Source organism: Amblyraja radiata, chromosome 14 (assembly GCF_010909765.2).
Source record: "Amblyraja radiata isolate CabotCenter1 chromosome 14, sAmbRad1.1.pri, whole genome shotgun sequence".
Taxonomy (NCBI): domain Eukaryota; kingdom Metazoa; phylum Chordata; class Chondrichthyes; order Rajiformes; family Rajidae; genus Amblyraja; species Amblyraja radiata.
Window position 1 is genome coordinate 13337345 of NC_045969.1, and position 14351 is coordinate 13351695.

Below are 14351 nucleotides of genomic sequence, written 5' to 3' on the forward strand. Positions count from 1 at the left end.
TATTCCTTAGAGCGCAGGAGGATAAGGTGTACAAAATCATGAGAGGAATAGATCAGGTAAACACACAGAGTCTCTTGCCCAGAGACGGAGAATCGGGAACCAATGGATATAGATTTAAAGCAAGTGGGGAAAGATTTAAAAGGAACCGGAGGGGTAACTCTGTTACGCAAAGGATGGTGGGTGGATGGAACGAGCTGCCAGAGGAAGTAGTTTAGGCAGGTACTATTGCAACGTTTAAGAAACATTTAGACTGGTACATGGATAGGATAGGTTTAGAGGAATCTGTGCCAAATGCAGACAGGTGGGACCAGTTTAAATGAGACTTGTTGGTCAGCATGGGCAAGTTGGGCCGAAGGACTTGTTTCCACGCTGTATGACTATGACACTATGCGCACCTTTCCCACTTAGTTATTAATCTAAACAATATTTGAGCCTACCTGGTCCAAATCCAGAATAAAGGTACCAGGTGTTAAAGTTCCACCCTTAGAACATTAAATTGGTCCCAGTAGCCTGAGACTCATTTACAAATCCCATAGACTTCCTCAGAGGAAATCTCCCCTTTGTGGGACGATCATCTGGCTTTGAACCACAGGAATATTTCCCCCATCATATATTATTTTTAGCTACTTTACTTTCACCTAGACGCAGACCACAACAAAATCAAAGTGCAGAACAAATGAGGCATGTATCCATTTAAAGCATAGACTGACAAAAAAAAAGTAAACCTCAAGCTTGTATTATTTTTAGAACATGGCACAAAATCATTCCATTCCTTGCAGATCTGCCAAACCACAAATAAATAATATTCTGGTGTGAAAGTCCATCACTGCTCTGCCCATAAGCTTCTACTCCGAGTGCAGTCCCCAATTTATCACACTCCCCATGATTATTATCACCATCTGAGGCTCTTTGCAGGTGAATCAACTTCCTGCAAAGTGTTCGAAGATCAACTTGTCGGCTGCTGGTTAATGTTTGCACTGGCTCTAAGCCAAGCGGGTGGGGAGAAGCCCAATGTAGAGTTTCTGAAACCATTCACAGATTTGCAGCTGCTCAATCCATTAAAATGTTGAGGAAACATGAGAAACAAGATCAAACCATTACATCTTCTTCTCGAATGCAATGATTGGGGCAAAACATAATGAAATATAACAAAATATAACAAGAAGCATTAAGAGAAAAATGTCCAAAATAAAAGTCCCTGACAAGGCACTCTCCTTTTCTCATTAGAGACCTAAACCTCAAATTAAATGTAAATGCAAATCAATACGATACAAATCAATCAATACAAATCAAATCAATTCTACTGATAAAACTTGAAAGAACTTGCATTTCTTTAACATGGTTGCATGGCTTCAAGATTATGTTTTGTAAGACTAAAGTCAATACATAATACTAATGAATCAAGAAATAGTGATATAAAACAAGAAAAAGGAATTTCTAAAGAGTCTGAAGGGTCCCGACCCAAAACATCACCTATTCATGTTATCCAGAGATGCTCCCTGACCTGCTGAGTTGCTCCAGCACTTGGTGTCTTTTTTAAAAAAGAAATACCAGATTAAGATTTGCTGAATTCAAAGTGAACAAATGTGATTCCACCTTTAACATGGTTGATCTGCATCTCTGAAGATTTCTCTAATTGTTATCCCAAAGCTGACGTGTCACGAGACCCAGGTTTGATCCTGACTATGCGTGCTATCTGTACAGAGTTTGTACATTCTCACTGCGACTGCGTGGGTTTTCTCCAGGTGCTCTGGTTTCCTCCCACATTCCAAAGATGTGCAGGTTTGTAGGTTAATTGGCTTCTGTAAATTGCGCTTACTGAGTAGAATGCAAAACTAGGATAATATAGAACTAGTGGAAAGGTGATCATGGGTCGCTGCAGACTCGGTTGGGCGAAGGGCCCGTTTCTACGCTGTCCCTCTAAACCCTAACTATAAACACTATTACTGACTATGCTCAGGCAAAGTGAGAAACTGCAACCTGCCTTTACGTAATCAGTTAATTTGCCATTTTGTTTATAATGGCCCCATTGATATTAGTTTCTCTTAATGATCATACATGACATATCCATGCAGAACTTTATCATTCATTGGCTACCTTTAGTGACCACCTGCAGATGGTCAGTGCCATGAAAATACGAGTTTAGTTTTAGTTTAGAGATATAGCATGGACACAGGCTCTTCGGCCCATTGATCACCCATATCCATGTTATCCCACGTTTCCATCCATTCCCTACACGTTAGGGGCAAATTTTCGGAGACAAATTAACCTATAATCCCGCACGTCTTTGGGATGTAGGAAGAAACCAGAGCACCCAGAGGAAATCCACGATGTCCCAGGGAGAATGTGCAAACTCCACGCAGAGAGCATGGTGCAGCACGGTGGCTCAACGGTAGAGTTGGGGCCAGACAGCACTTGCAATGCCAGAGAGCTGGGTTCGATCCCGACTACGGGTACTGTCTGTACGGAGTTTGTACGTTCTCCCCGTGACTGCGTGGGTTTTCTCCGAGATCTTCGGTTTTCTCCCACACTCCAAAGACGTACAGGTTTGTAGGTTAGTTGGCTTGGTTCAAGTGTAAATTGTCCCTAGTGTGTGTAGGATAGTGTTAGTGTGCTGGGATTGCGGGTCAGTGCGGGCTCGGTGGGCCAAAGGGCCTGTTTCCGTGCTATATCTCTAAACTAAACAGCACCTAAGGTCGGGATTGAAACCATGTCTCTACCAGCTGTGCCTCTGTGCCGCCCTTACCACTCGCCAGAATAAGACTTGCTCAGAGACAGATATGCTTCATGCAAGAATTTGTCACATCTTCATTCATTAGTTCTTTACATTTGTAGTTGATTTGGGAAGAGGGAACGAGGGAACAAAGGGAATACATGGATAAGGAGTCAGCCTGGAAACTCATCAGAGAGAAAGGTTTGAGCTGGAGGAAGTACAATTATGTCAGCAGATCTAGGAGATTAAACAGATGGAAATGGAATACAACACAAGACAGGGATTTGCGAGGATAATTCACTGAAACCAGCAGGAAAGGGTGAAGCAAGTGCAGGAAAATCAAAGCAAATGTTTTGTTGTGCAACTATGGTGATAAATGATTAGAGATGCTACTGATTGAGAACAAAGCATTGCTTTCTGAGTACCAGATTTAGCTCCCTACACCACATCGAGAATGTACAACCATTGTCATGATTCAGCACAAAATACAAGTGTAGTTTATTATTACACAACATGGCAAACCAATATTGAAGGCAGGGCAAAACAAAAACCTGGGCTATAAGCACATGGGACCATGAGGTGTGGTTAACTTTGAAGACAAGACTTAGATGGAGTCATAGATGGAGTCATAGAGTCACACAGCATGGAAATAGGCCCTTCAGCCCAACTTGCCCAAACCGGCCAATATGTCCCAGCATCACAAGTTCCACATGCCTGCATTTGGCTAATTTTCCTCCTAACTTGTCCTATCCATGTACGTGTCTAATTGTTTCTTAAACATTGCAATAATCCCTGCCTCAACTACCTCCTCTGGCAACTCGTTCCATACACCCACCACCCTTTGTGTGAAAAGGTTACCCCTCAGATTCCTATTAAATCCCTTCACCATAAACCTATATTCGAGGGGATAAGTATAGCGATCCAAGATATTTTAAATAAGATAAAATATTCAAGGATAAGCTCAGTCTTTGTTAAGTGATGACATTGCAATAGTTTGGATTGAACTCATCTTTACCATCCCACTGGAACTCTGGCCTTTCATCAATGGATATGCCCACCACTGGCGATGCAGGAAGAATCGTCTATGCCAGTGCAGTAAGAGCACTGGAATCATGCGGCAGGTATTTCTTCAGGTGCAGTCAGAGTCATAGAAACATTGAAACATAGAAAATAGGTGCAGGAGGAGGCCATTCGGCCCTTCGAGCCAGCACCGCCATTCATTGTGATCATGGCTGATCGTCCCCTATCAATAACTGTGCCTGCCTTCTCCCCATATCCCTTGACTCCACTAGCCCCTAGAGCTCTATCTAACTCTCTCTTAAATCCATCCAGTGATTTGGCCTCCACTGCCCTCTGTGGCAGGGAATTCCATAAATTCACAACTCTCTGGGAGAATTTTTTTTTTCTCATCTCAGTCTTAAATGACCTCCCCTTTATTCTAAGTCATGCACCGTGGAAACAGGCCCTTCGGCCCAACATGCCCACGCCGACCAACTTGCCCCGTGTCCCACCCTCCGCCTCCACTCCTTGGAATCCCACAGACTTCCTCAATTGGACGAAACAGCCTTGTTGGTTCCCAGTAATTTGTTTCTATTCTTAAACATCATTCTTTATTAGCAGCTGTACAGAGTTTGTAGGTTCACCCGTGACCTGCGTGGGTTTTCTTGGTGATCTTTGGTTTCCTACCACACTGCAAAGACGTGGAGGTTTGCAATATGGGCTTATAGCAGCCAGAAAGCTTATGCAAGTCATCAGTCTTCAGTTGATGTGCCTCTGTGTTTCAATAGTTCATTAGTTCAGGCTACTTGGTTTTGCCCATGTAATTCACTTTGCTATTGCACGCCTCTTCTCGTGACCTCATGCCCTGTTCCTGTGAGGGGATTTAGGATATTCCTCTTATTAAAACAGTGACTGTGTTTGTTGTTTTTATCACTCCTCAATTGTGAACTTAAACAACAGACATTCAAAATAAATCCTGTATCACTCATTTCCCTTTCCCTTGACTCTCAGATTGAAGAAGGGTCTCGATCGGAAAAGTAACCTATTCCTTTTCTCCAGAGATGCTGCCTGACCCGTTGAGTTACTCCAGCTTTCTGTGTCCATCTTCAACTTAAACAACAGTCCTGGCTGACCAATCTGAGCATCACTTGCCAGTTCCACCATATCTGAATATAAAGAAACTTTAGGTTTAGTTTTAGAGATATAGCGTAGAAACAGGCCCTTCGGCCCACTGAGTCCGCACTGACCAGCGATCCCAGCTCATCAACATCATCCTACACACACCAGGGACAATTTACACTTATGCCAAGCCAATTAACATACAAACCAGTACGTCTTTGGAATGTGGGAGGAAACTGAAGATCTCGGAGAAAACCCACGTGGTCACGGGAAGAACGCACAAACTCCGTACAGACAGCACCCGCAGTTGGGATTGAACCTGGGTCTCTGTCGCTGCAAGCGCTTTAAGGCAGCAACTTTCCTGCTGCGCCACCGTGCACTGTGTTAAAAGACACCTATTGTGTTTGTGTGTATTGTACCTTATTTTTATGCAGGCATTCTTTCATTTAAACCAAGCTTTCATTTTAAAAAACAAAATCACCAACTTTTTACAATTGTCCTCTGCCTGAGTTTCATTAGATGGAATGGAGATTCCAAAACTATAAAGACACAAGTAAACATATCACTTTTCATTGGTATGTAGTCCTTTTAAAAGCCAATCTGTAACCAATCAACTATATTGTCTTGGTGATAATAAATTTAATTATTTCATCCTGAACTTTTTTTTCATATAAAAGTTCTTAGGATTTTATTACAAGTTTCTATATTGTTTCCTGATGGTTCTGCTCGGCACTGGCAAAACTACATAGGAATATTAAGAAATGTTTTCAAATCTATGAAATGGGTGCACGTGGTAGATGCATGCTGTGATCACATGGCAATTGATGATATTAGCATCATTAACTTCCATGAACTATGAACCATGCAGCACGGTGTCACAGCGGCAGAGTTTTACAGCGCCAGAGACCCTGGGTCGATCCTGATTATGGGTGTTGCCTGTATGGGGTTTGTACATTCTCCCCATGACCTGCGTGGGTTTTCTCCGGGATCTCCAGTGTCCAGCCACACTCCAAAGATGTACAGATTTGTAGGTTAAGTAACTTGGTATAATTGTAAATTGTCCTGAATGTGTGCAGGTTTAGCGTTAGTGTGCGGGGTGATCGCTGGTCGGCGCGGACTCGGTGGGCCGGAGGGCCTGATTCTGCTCTGTATCTCCAATCTAAACTAAACTCTGAATCTGAAAGTTTTCACATTATTTGGAATAGCTTCCCACTCACAAAGTGAGCTCCAACCAACTGAAACTTAAACTCACACTACTGAAAAGGGAACATATTTCTAAGTTTATTTCTGATACAAATATGGATATTTTGAGTGCAAGTCCTTCTTAGTTCAGCATAGAATTCATGAAAGAATGAAGCCCTAAAACTTGACAATAGGAAGGCGTTTGATACCAAATACAAGGTAGGCCAGACATCTTGCATTAATTGGACAGATGGGCTTGTGCTAGTTTGACAAAACACTTCTATCAATATTAAAACTAATTCATCTACTGTATGTTTTTGGTCCTATCACTCAGCTGAAAAGTAGCTGCACAGCCATGATGAGCAAATTCTTCCAGTAATGCTCTACAAAGGCGTTAGAATTTGACACCAAATCTCTGAAATTAACTTTTCTTCCTAAAATAATGACCATCATCCTCATGTGGATGCGTTTGGATTATTTTAGTTTAGCTTAGTTTGGTCTAGTTTAGTTTAGTTTAGTTTTGTTATTGTCACGTGTACCGAGGTACAGTGAAAAGCTTTTGTTGCATGTTAACCAGTCAGCAGAAAGACAATAATTACAATCGAGCCTTCCAGAATGTACAAATACATGATAAAGGGTATAACGTGAATAAAGTTTAGCGCAAGATAAAGTCCAGTAAAGTCCGATTCATGATCATTCGAGGGTCTCCAATGAGGTCGATAGTAGCGGACCCTTGCAGGCTCAAGATTGCCCTCTACTTGTTGGTAGGATGGTTCAGTTACCAGGCAAATGGTTGACAATTAGCTGGTGAAGATGCTGCATCACAGTGCCAGACACCCAGGTTTGATCCAGACCGCGGGTGCTGTCTGTGTAGCTTGCACATTCTCCCTGTGACTGCGTGGGTTTCCTCCAGGTGCTCCAGTTTCCTCCTACATCATAAAGATGTGCAGGTTTGTAGGTTAATTGGTCACTGTTATCCACTTTGATGGCAAAAACAGGAAAGTAGACTATTATCTGAATGGTGGCCGATTAGGAAAGGGGGAGATGCAACGAGACCTGTGTGTCATGGTACACCAGTCATTAAAAGTAGGCATGCAGGTGCAGCAGGCAGTGAAGAAGGCGAATGGTATGTTAGCATTCATAGCAAAAGGATTAGAGGATAGGTGCAGGGAGGTTCTACTGCTGTTGTACAGGGTCTTGGTGAGACCACACCTGGAGTATTGCGTACAGTTTTGGTCTCCTAATCTGAGGAAGGACATTCTTGCCATAGAGGGAGTACAGAGAAGGTTCACCAGACTGATTCCTGGGATGTCAGGACTTTCATATAAGAAAGACTGGATAGACTCGGTTTGTACTCGCTAGAATTTAGAAGATTGAGGGGGGATCTTATGGAAACTTACAAAATTCTTAAGGGGTTGGACAGGCTAGATGCAGGAAGATTGTTCCCGATGTTGGAGAAGTCCAGAACAAGGGGTCACAGTTTAAGGATAAGGGGGAAATCTTTTAGGACCGAGATGACGAAAACATTTTTCACACAGAGAGTGGTGAATCTCTGGAATTCTCTGCCACAGAAGGTAGTTGAGGCCAGTTCATTGGCTATATTTAAGAGGGAGTTAGATGTGGCCCTTGTGGCTAAAGGGATCAGGGGGTATGGAGAGAAGGCAGGTACAGGATACTGAGTTGGATGATCAGCCATGATCATATTGAATGGCGGTGCAGGCTCGAAGGACCGAATGGCCTACTCCTGCACCTATTTTCTATGTTTCTATGTTTCTAGCATGGACTCGGTGGGCCGCAGGGCCTGTTTCCATGCTATATCTGTCAATCAATTAATCAAAATATCAATTACACATCAGAATAAGTTGCATCACAGTGCATCATTCACACCAACAAGTCACAGTGTTTGTCCAAGCAATCATACCTATACAAGCTGTATCCCACAACAGTCATTCCATGAAAATAGTCAGAGTTATTATCAACTCTGTTATATAATTATATAATCTTTTATTTTTCATCAGTTTCAATTTTTAAGTAGCTTCGAGTAAGGACTGTCTGCTGATGGATGAAGTGGTGAGGTGGAGTATAGTCAGCGGAGTTAATAAGAATGCAGGACAATTAGAATAGACAGGATATACGGTCTCTTGAGCCTGCTGCAATGTTCAGTATGATTGTGGCTGATGCACATTTAAAGTCTACTTTTCCATCCAGACCCCATATCATATGGTTACAAAACAACTATCCAACCTTGGATGCCCCGGCGTGCCACACTGCAGAAGGTCATCTTGGTGAGAAGCAACATCAGGCTTGGCTCGCCCGCTGCGGAACCGGGCACCCGTCCAGAGTGGGAAGCAGCCAAGCCCAGCCCTTACTCGCCCCGTGGACCAGAGAGGAGGGAGACTGACCAGCAAACAGATTGGTTGCAGGAGACAATGTAGTGCATCTCAACGGTGGAGTGGGCCGCTGGAGTTCCTGCAACAGCCTGGAGCTCGGCTGGACCTGGTGCCACTCCAAGAGGCCTAGCACGTGGACCGGACGCGATCTGCAGTGACACGTGGTGGTGGAGCAATGCTGGAGGACACCAACGGCCACGCTTGGCCAGGCCATCGCTGCAACGCTGCCAGGACCACGGGCCTTCATGGTCAGGCTAAGAACTCTATACCTATAACAAATGAGACTTGATAATGGCCCCAAACAGGCAATTCCGTATACTGTCTCAGAGTAGTACTACTGTATCTGAGAGGCTTTTCTGAGCTGTATCTAGGTGCTTATGTATTGTGATACTTGTACTGAACTGTATACTTTTAAAAAATTCACTGTACCTCGGCACATGAGACAAATAAAGTACCATTGGCCATTGAATGTGGTCAGTGACTCCATTGTGAGCTCCCACAACTTTGTGGTAGAGAGTTCTCGACCTCCTGATTAAAGATACTTCCTAGCTTTCTTTAAAGAAACGTTCACTGGTCAAATCTTAGAGTCATGAAAACATCTATCATTGGTAGAGTTCCCTGCTACATCATCTGGACCGTATGAGCACCAGATTGAGGACTTTTGCAAAGCAAGCAATATTAGATGGTTTTTCGGATGGTTCGTGATTCCCTCACACTGCCAAGTGAACTCTACGCGAGTTCAAAAATAGCCTGCCTTATTTTTATTACATTTTTGGGTCTCTTAATGCATGCTATGATCATACGACAATGACCTGAAGACTTGCCATTAAAGTCAACGCTATCACCAAGCTCCTTTGGTACATCAATCTCCTCGGCATTTTCCTTCATGTGGCTGGAAACCACAACTGTGAAATAATAAGATAGAAACAGAAATAATTGGAGCATCAAGAAAGATCTGTTCTCCAGATTTCTTAAATTTCAAACAGTTCCAGGGATCAGTATTTTGCAAGTGCATCTCTCCACTTCAGAGGATGAGCAAAGAAGTCACTCCAATCATCAAGCTGGTGATGCCTCTTTGAAAGAACAAACAAATTAGTTCAATTTTGTCCCTGTCTCGTAGCTTGAGCCATTAATAATGAAACAAAATTTCCATTGTACCCAGAGGAAATGCAACTGCTCAATCATCAACATTTCCCCGATTCAATTTTGCTTGTTCTCGGAAAAGATCTTCGGCAGCTCATTCATCCCAACCTTCTACTGTGCCTGAACGGCCGCTGATAGAGAGGAGAACCAGTTCTATAGAGTAGAGTCAGTCTGAAGAAGGATTCCGACCCAAAGCGCCAACTATCCATGTTATAGAGTCATAGAATGATACAGTATGGAAACAGGCCCTTCGGCCCAAATTGCCCACTCCGGCCAACATGTCCCAGTTACACTAGTCCCACCTGCCTGCGCTTGGTCCATATCCCCCCCCTCCCCACTGGCCACCAATATTGGAATTGGTGGAGAGGTGGAATATTGTGTTGGGGGAGCAGCCCTCCCGTTTGAACATGGGACCCAACTGGTCCCACTTAGCCTAGTAAATTTCTCCTCATCTCCTTCCTAAAAGAACGTCATTTAATTCTGAGGCTGTGACCTCTAGTCCTAGACTCTCCCTAGACTAGTGGAAACATCCGCTCCACATCCTCTCCATCCAAGCTTTCACTATTCTGTAAGTTTCAATGAGGTCCCCCCTCATTCTTCTAAACTCCAGCGAATACTGGCCCAGTGCCAACAAATGCTCATCATAGGTTAACTCTTTTCTGGGATCATTCTTGTAAACCTCCTCTGGACCCTCTCCAGAGCCAGCACATCCTTCCTCAGATACGTTACCCAAAATTGCTCACAATATTCCAAATACGGCCTTACCAGCAGCTGTATAGAGCCTCAGCATTACACACCTGATTTTGTATACAAGCCCTCTTGAAATAAATGCTAGCATTGAGTTTGCTTTGTGCATATAAAAAGTTCAGAGCTCATTTTACTGTGCACAAATTTTCCAACAGTATGCCCTCAGAAGAAAACCTTTTTAGCCCTGATGTGCATTGCATAGTCAATGCCTTCCTAGGTTTCTTTCGATATGATCAGAATGGTTGCAGTGATGAGGGATTTTGACCAGACGGTTAGACTGGGCAAGTTGGGGTTGTTCTGATTGGAAAAAAAACAATCTTGAGGAGATTTGCTAAAAGTTTGCAAGATCTGTGTGGGTTTAGAAGGGTAAATAGACAGATAACCCCAATAAAACATAGTTCGAAGACGGGAGTTCATACATTCATAGCGATGGCCAAAGGGTACAAAGAGGATGTGAGGCAAACTTTTTACATGCAGAGCAGTTTGCACCTGGAACCTGGTGGTTAGTGTGGTGTAAATGGTAAATTGTGTGTTCAAACTGGATTTGAATAAAGACGAGGGAAAAATAATTTACAGGATCATGGGAAAAGAGCTGGAAAATTAGTCAGGTGATTACCAAGGAGCTGGCAGGCATTCAATAGGCAGAATGGCCTCCATCTAAACTGTGGCATAGTTTTAATTCTACATATTCCATCTAAGTAAAGTAAGCAAAGTCTTCACTTTAAAACTGCAGATTATTTTATAAATCAATGGTGAATATTTGTTATTAAACAATATAATGAAACTTCCCCCCTACTTTGTGTTAAACCTTTTCCAGCAAGTTGAGTCATAATTCCATATTACTCTAATCCTCACCTTCCCAAAAACATCCATCTTAAGCGCCTGTCCCACTTACGCGACTTTTTCGGCGACTGCCGGCACACGTCATAGGTCGCTGAAAATTTTCAACATGTTGAAAATTCAGCGGAGGCTAGAAATACGCTACGACTCTTTTGAGACCTCTCACGACCATAGGAGACCTCTCACGACCATATGGTCATGAGAGGTCTCCTATGGTCGTGAGAGGTCACCCACGACATGTCGCCAGGGGTCGACTGTATGGTTGTGAGAGGTCTCCTATGGTCCTGAGAGATCTCCAAAGAGTCGTAGCGTCTTTCTGGTCGCGGCTGAATTTTCAACATGTTGAAAATTTTCGGCGACCTATGACGGGTGCCGGCAGTCGCAGAAAAAGTTGCGCAAGTGGGACAGGCCCTTTACTAACTCCGCTATTTTCCAAGAAATAGACATTCCTATGGCCTCTTCGCAAGACATTCTAAATTTTAGGCCCAGATCCGCCTTTCTTCTCACAAACATTATCAAGTTCAGAATTCTCCTTTGAATTCAGAAAACCCACACATATGTCCAGATCCTCCAAGATCTCCAAGTCACATCATTCAGGACAACACATTGTTGGATGTCTTCACTAACTTCAGGTACTCTATTTATATATTGTGATATGGTGTGATCTAAAATGATAAGACAGACATTGAATCAAATTTGCCATCTCAAATCCATTCTGTAAAAACAATTTGGCATTCGTAATCATTTTGGTTCTAAAAGGACCATTGTTTCTATTGTGGAGCCAGGGAATCATATTGTTACATTGGCAAACCTCAAAGTGGAATCTGTTCTTTCTTTTAGTCGGGTTTGATAATTTTTGGCCTTCTGGCCTTCGAGTTCTCTCTTCAAAGAAATCCTGCAACAGTTCTGATGTTCGTCCTTGAAAAGCTTTCATGTCTTAACTATAAAGAGTTTTTCCATTTTGTAAAACATCCACAGATTTTAATCTAATCAAGATGAACACAGAGTGAATGGTCTTCTGTTTCAGACTCACCACATCTGCATGAAAACTTTGGATTACTGTTTTGAAAGAAATATTGATTGGCGTAATTAAACAAGCAGTAAATAAGAATCCATTGTTGTCTTCAGAGAGCGAGAGAAGAGAAGAGCAATAATCAGAGGCATATCCTAGGTCACATGGAATAACCGATTTGTATATATATTATATTAATATAATAACATCCATAATAACACCCAGGGATTAACGGGTCCCTTTCAGAACGGCAGGCATAGTGACTAGTGGGGTACCGCAAGGCTCGGTGCTGGGACCGCAGCTATTTGTAATATATATTAATGATTTAGATGAAGGGATTAAAAGTAACATTAGCAAATTTACAGATGACACAAAGCTAGGTAGCAGTGTGAACTGTGAGGATGATGCTCTGAAGATGCAGGGTGACTTGGACAGGTTGGGTGAGTGGACAGATGCATGGCAGATGCAGTTTAATGTGGATCAATGTGAGGTTATCTACTTTGGTGGTGTGGGAGATTGCAACGATCACGTGGTCCACCCTGTTTCGACTAGTGCAATCAACCTGACGTGCACAAACAAGATCAAATAGAACAAGTTGACCTACAACATTAGGCTGTGCAAGAAGAAGATCCACTGGTGGCAAAAACAGGAAGGCAAATTACTATCTGAATGCTGTCAAGTTGGGAAAAGGGGAAGTACAATGAGATCTTCTTCTTCGAGTCCGTTGCAATCTCAGATGTCGTTCTGCCAGTATCTGGCGCAGGTCACAGCTGGTCGGGTCGGTTCAGCCAGGTCCTGGGGGCTGCACTGGGGGGCGTCATCACACTCCAGTAGGTGGGACATTGTCTGTACTGCTCCACAGCTGCATGTGTCTTCTGCCTGGTAGTTCCATGCTTTCATAAGTGCTTTGCACCTCCCCTGCTCCACTCGTAATCTGTTGAGGGTCTTCCAGGTTGGCCATGGGAGGTCGTGCCCGCTGGCGAGGCATTCAGTCGGAGTGATTCCTCTCTCCATCCAGTCGTGGGCTCGTGTGTTGAGCTGGTTCCATTCATCTTTCCAGATGTTGGTCCTTGCTGTTTCTTTGGTTGTCTGGAGAGGTGGGACTGTCTGCAAGAAACTGGCTCTGGATTTCAGTCGGGGTGGAGGTGCTGTGTGTCCGTGCAGGGGGTGCCTGGTATCGATCGCCTGTGCTCGCTGCTCGTCTTGGGCGACGATGGATCGTCTGATATGGGGGGGGGGTAATACCAGCTAGGGCGTAGAGGCACGGGACTGGCGTTGTCTTTATGCATCCCGTGATAATGCGGCAGGAAACACTGAATGGTATAATTTGATATTATTACCACCAGTAGGCCAATATCTGTATACTTACCCAAGCAATCTACCCAAGTACAATGAGATCTGCGGGTCCTTGTTCATCAGTCACTGAAAGCAAACATGCAGGTACAGCCGGCAGTGAAGAAAGCGAATGGCATGTTGGTCTTCATAACAAGACGAGTTCAGTATAGGAGCAAAGAGGTCCTTCTGCAGTTGTACAGGGCCCTAGTGAGATCACACCTGGAGTATTGTGTGCAGATTTGGTCTCCAAATTTGAGGAAGGACATTCTTGCTATTGAGGGAATGCTGCGTAGGTTTACAAGGTTAATTCCTGGGATGGCGGGACTGTCATATGCTGAGAGAATGGAGCGGTTGGGCTTGTATACTCTGGAATTTAGAAGGATGAGAGGGAATTTTATTGAAACTTCTAAGATTATTAATGGTTTGGAAACGCTAGAGGCAGGAAATATGTTCCCGATATTGGGGGAGTCCAGAACTAGGGGCCGCAGTTTTAGAATAAGGGGTAAGCCATTCAGAACGGAATGAGGAAAAACTTTTTCACGCAGAGAGTTGTGAATCTGTGAAATTCTCTGCCTCAGAAGGCAGTGGAGGCCAATTCACTGGATGCTTTCAAGAGAGAGTTTGATAGAGCTCGTAAAGATAGCGAGAGAAGGAAGGGATTGGGTACTGATGGGGATGATCAGCCATGATCACAGTGAATGGTGGTGCTGGCTCGAAGGGTTGAATGGCCTACTCCTTCACCTATTGTCTAATGTCTATCTATTGTCTATTGCACTTTTATGCTTTCTAGCCATACTCCAACTGCACAGCATCTGAGACAAAACTGCTGAAAAAGAATTTCACTATTTTGTACATTTATACCAAAAGGATA